Below are 5,045 nucleotides of genomic sequence, written 5' to 3' on the forward strand. Positions count from 1 at the left end.
AAAATGATTTAAACCCTGAGTTAGCACCCTTCGCGTATTTACTTCTTAAATTAGAAGGCTAAAAAGGAAGTTGTTATCCCTTATGAAGCATGAATTGAATTCACAAGGCATCAGTTTGATGTTGATCTTTGACGTGTAGGATTGACCAGTTAATGGGCTTGTGGAAATGGACAAACGAATCAAATTGAAACTCATTTGTAACTTTAGAGACTAAATTGGAACATTCTTAAACTTCAGTTACCAATTTGAAATTTCTCTTAAACTTCAATATCCAAATGTGTATTTTACTCCACTACTATATGACAGCTATTTACAACTACAAAGGCAACGGGTGGGCAAGCGTGTATACCGGAGATTTTTATTGCCTCGATCCCCTCTTAAGGGCGGGTGTAGGGGACTACCCCATTTTTATGTTTTACTATAAATTCTATAGATTGTTATCAATAAATTTGAAAATATTTTGAATACTTAGATTGTTATTTTCGATTTATAATAAAAAAAAATAAAAAATTTTAATAATGAACTAAAACTGAAAAATGTCAATAATATTGGAAAGAATGTCTATAAATAATGTAGTTTTGTTTCAACTATGTGTCTAAGTTATATACAAGTATTTATGATTCAAAATATATAATAAATATTTAAAAATAATAATTAAAAATTTACATTTTAAATGGCTTGAAGCTAGGAGGGATGAGCATCCTTGGGGCTTGAGTTTGGCTGGACAAATTGTCATCCCTATGTGATTATAACATGTTTAGTAAATATGCTTTGAGCGATGAATAAGTATATTATCATAGTTGTAGCATTTACAAAATGTATGATTAAAATTAAAGTTTGATTTTAATTTTTAAATTATAATATCATTACCAAACAAGCAATTAATGCTATGTATTAAACTTTGATATATATAAATTTTTTATATAAAACAGATTTTGATTTGGATATTGAAATAAGAAATAAATAAAAGATAGCGTTGTAGCAACCACCCCATTATGGAAAGTGGGGAAGATGTTGATAAAAAAATGGAGTTTGTCTATTTGTCCAATGGTGCACGGACCCCTCACATGAAGACTGACATTCCGATGTACAAATAGAAAAACTCTAAAAAAATAATAAGGGCATATTGAACTATTTGGACAAGACAGCCCCTTCCTAACCTCTCTCGAGATAATTGGCCCCATTGGCTCCCATTATTTCAAAATTTAATGAGTGAAATATTTATTATTATTATTATTATTTTTTATTATTTTTTATTTTTTTTGGGGAAGAGTTGGTGGTTTTAAAAGAAGAAATTTTTTTTCGATTTTTATGTAATATTATTTTATGAAAGATTTTGTGGTTGAAAATATAAGAAAGAAAAAATTAATTTAACGGGAGCCAAAATGAGCTAAAATTAGTAGGCCCCACAGTGCCCCACTTTCCCACCACTTTCATTTTCCAACCTTGAAAAACATATTTGATATCCTCTTTGATATTGATTAAAATCAAAATTTTAATTCAGATGAAAATTATTAATTCATTTTAATCATATATTTTATGGAACTCACAACTTTTCAATTATATATCATGTTAACTTTTGTCAAAACATACTCAAATCTAATTTTAACATCGATCAAACAAGGACTAATTAATTCATCTTTTTTATGAGTTAAATGTCTAAAATTTCATTGTTAATTATTGAAGTATCATACTATTTCATTTTAAAAGAAATCATGTTGACGAGATAGTATAATAAGGAATAACACGGCCAAATAATCTGAAAGGCTAATTGTCGTCACATGATACTTAACGGTCCTAACTCTACCACCGTGCAAGTTAACCTTCCTAGCACGTTAATTCCTCTCACAAAGTCGCAAATTCTTAATTAAAGAAGACCACCTTTGTATTATTACACAGAAACAGTCTCAATAAAGACAAGATTCTCATCTCTCTACTCTTTAAAGTCAAATGGAGTCTCGCGCGTTTACCGGCGCCACCGCCACTTGCGGCCTCCCACTTCTCCAGAAGTTGGTGGCGAGGCTCACCACCACCTACAGTCTCCCTACCTTGAGGCCCAATGAAGACTTAGCAACGGCGGGAACTTGATATGGTTAAGACAGTCACGACCAACTATTTTACTTGAAACCTTATCGGTGAATGTGATATCTCCTGTATCGAAGAGGGAAAGTCTTCGTCCTTGCTTGGCCGTGACTTTTTCGTCGGCTATTTCGCCGAGTGAGGTCCATTTGTATACAGAAGCGGACCTATGAAATTTTTCCAGTGCGGGTGATATTAATAGAAGTGAAAAAATAACAACATTATACTAAAAATGAAACACTTTATAGTTTTTCTTTACTAGTTTTCATACATTGATATCTTTGTACAATCACTTCATTATTAAAATCGATAGGAAGTTGTGCAACATGCAAATAGTCTCTATTTGACATCCACATCAATGTTTTCCCCATCCCCAAGAGATTTTCTTTTATAAAATCTTTCCACGACTATTTTCACTATGAAGTAAACAAGAGTTAATTTAAGATGTGCCATATCATAGAAGAACGTCTAATACATACAACAGGATGAGGCAAGATAGAAGCAAAGAAGCAAAATAATCCAAACAATTCAAACTCACAGCCACATATTCATATCATATAGGAAAATAATCTAAAACTAATTCAAAAATTATGTTCCCTGGGAAAATAATTCTTTGCACAATATGTAATAAATCCTAAATAAGCAAAATCCTGAACCACGCCATCAAATCCCTTTATAGTTTATCTCACATAACAATCCAAACACAGAGATTCTTATCACATAGATGAAATTCCAAAAAAAATTGCCTAGAACTTGTTTTACTGGGAGCTATCAATTAAATGTGTTTGATTGATATAATTTTCCATCTGGAAAGTGTTGAAGTTTTGGATCTTTTGATGTTCATTTGACTTTATTTTTCATGAAAATTGTTAATTAAAGGGATAAAATTTGTTACAATTGTGGATAAAATTTATTTCCATTGTCCAAAAACAAAACTGGAAAACCATTTTCCCACCAAATCCATGGGAATTGTAATTCCGCCAAACCAAAGAAAATCAAGTCATGTGGGGGGAAGGAAAATGAATTGCCAAGAAAATTTTGCAATCAAACAAGGAAAATTGTGAAAAATTTTCCACGAAAAATTAAACGAATCAAACAGGCCCTAAATTCCATTACATTCTATTTTTTTTCTTTCCTATTTTCAACTATACAATCTTTCGTTAAAAAATATAACACATAAATCGAATTTTTTTCCTTTTCTTTCAACCACTCAGTTTTCATAAAAAGAAAAAATATCATTCCACTCATTTTCATTTTCAAAAATAGGGGTTAAATGGGGGTTGAATATATATTAAGAGCAGTGTTATTTATAGTCAACGACTATAGTTGTTATTGTGACATTTTGTTATTTGAGATAACGAAATTATAGGAAATTTATGCTTCAAATAACAAGCTACCACAGAGGATAATTGTTGCAGTATTTGATTATGAATAACATTATTCATATTATAACTGGTCTAAAATTTAGTCCTTGTTTGGTATAAAAATTTCAAGCCAAAATTAATAATTAATTTTAATCATACATTCCGCAAGATTCACAATTTATCAACTACACATTCTTCAATTTTTATCAAAATCTAATAAAAAATTTAATTTTAATTTATATCAAATAGGACTTGAATGGGTCTTCCATTTTTTAGACAATATAGTCTCACACAGGTAAATTTCGTACTGTAAATTAAAAATTCATAAAATTTGAATGAATAAAAAATAAAATCATAAAGAATTCGAGATACTCCTGAATTTGCCCTCTAATCAAACTTGTTTAGGGGTTCATTGTTGTTTATTAAGGCATAAAACCACGTCTGTGATGGACATACATGGTTTTATGCGCATTCTTTTCAAAGTCTCCATAGTCTTACCAATTCAAGCCAACCCTTTTAAACAAATGAAATTTAGCCAGTTTGGATTAACTAAAAATCATATTTTTAATTAATTTTGATTAAAATTAGTTTAGCAAAATTATATTTGCAATATATTTAGATAAAAATTAATAAAATTTATGATTGAAAGATTAACAAAAATGATAATTCCATGAAATATCAATCAAGAACTTACAGTGATTCTAATCAAACGAAAATTTGATCGGCAAAATTGGCATCTGCCCGTCGGATCGAACTGTTAAACCATAGGAAAATGAGGAACCAATAGAACTAGCCTGAAGTGCTTGCATCTTCTGAGTCATGCCCGGAGATCCAAGCAAGATTTTTCGATAGCTCCTCGACTTAGACCAGCCGAAGGAAAGATTGTAGGAATTCCTGATTCGCTTGTGGAGTAAATCATCATACACAAGAATCAATCAATTAGGAGAGAATCGATATATTTCATTGATACAAAAAACAAGTACACTTCATTTTATTCAATTCTCTTTGTCCAAATTCAAGGTGAATTAATTACTGACTTAAGCATCCCAAAGTTTCATGAAATTTTCCACTGCCCCTCTTCACGTGCTTTTCAACATGTCTATATTAAAAGGACAGTCGATAGAAATTGACATGAAAATTTGAAAGAAACTACCATAGTTTCTTGAACAAATTACTTTTAACCTAAAATAAACATGGGAAAAATTCACAACTCATGTCTTAAGTATGGACAATTCAAAAATCAGGGTTTTATGTTTAAAAGTGCAAAAATTATGTATTAACTAATTAATTAAATACTATAAGATCACAGTTATTCAATTAATGGTCACGTATACATAATTATATATCACAACTTATTTATTGGTCATAGATTATTTCAATGTCACAAATCAAAATTTTTATAAGTCACAATTTATTTCATTGTTTACAGATCCAAAAAAATTATAAGTCACAGTTTATCTATCGATCACATATTTTCAAATTTATTGATATCAAATTATCTCATTTTACGATCACAGTTTAATAATTTAGTCACAAGGAACCAAATAGTTGGTCATATATACCACACCCAACCTCAATTTCAATCCACCACCAATACTTAGT

Source organism: Olea europaea, unplaced genomic scaffold (genome assembly GCF_002742605.1).
Source record: "Olea europaea var. sylvestris unplaced genomic scaffold, O_europaea_v1 scaffold3153, whole genome shotgun sequence".
NCBI classification, from domain to species: Eukaryota; Viridiplantae; Streptophyta; class Magnoliopsida; order Lamiales; family Oleaceae; genus Olea; species Olea europaea.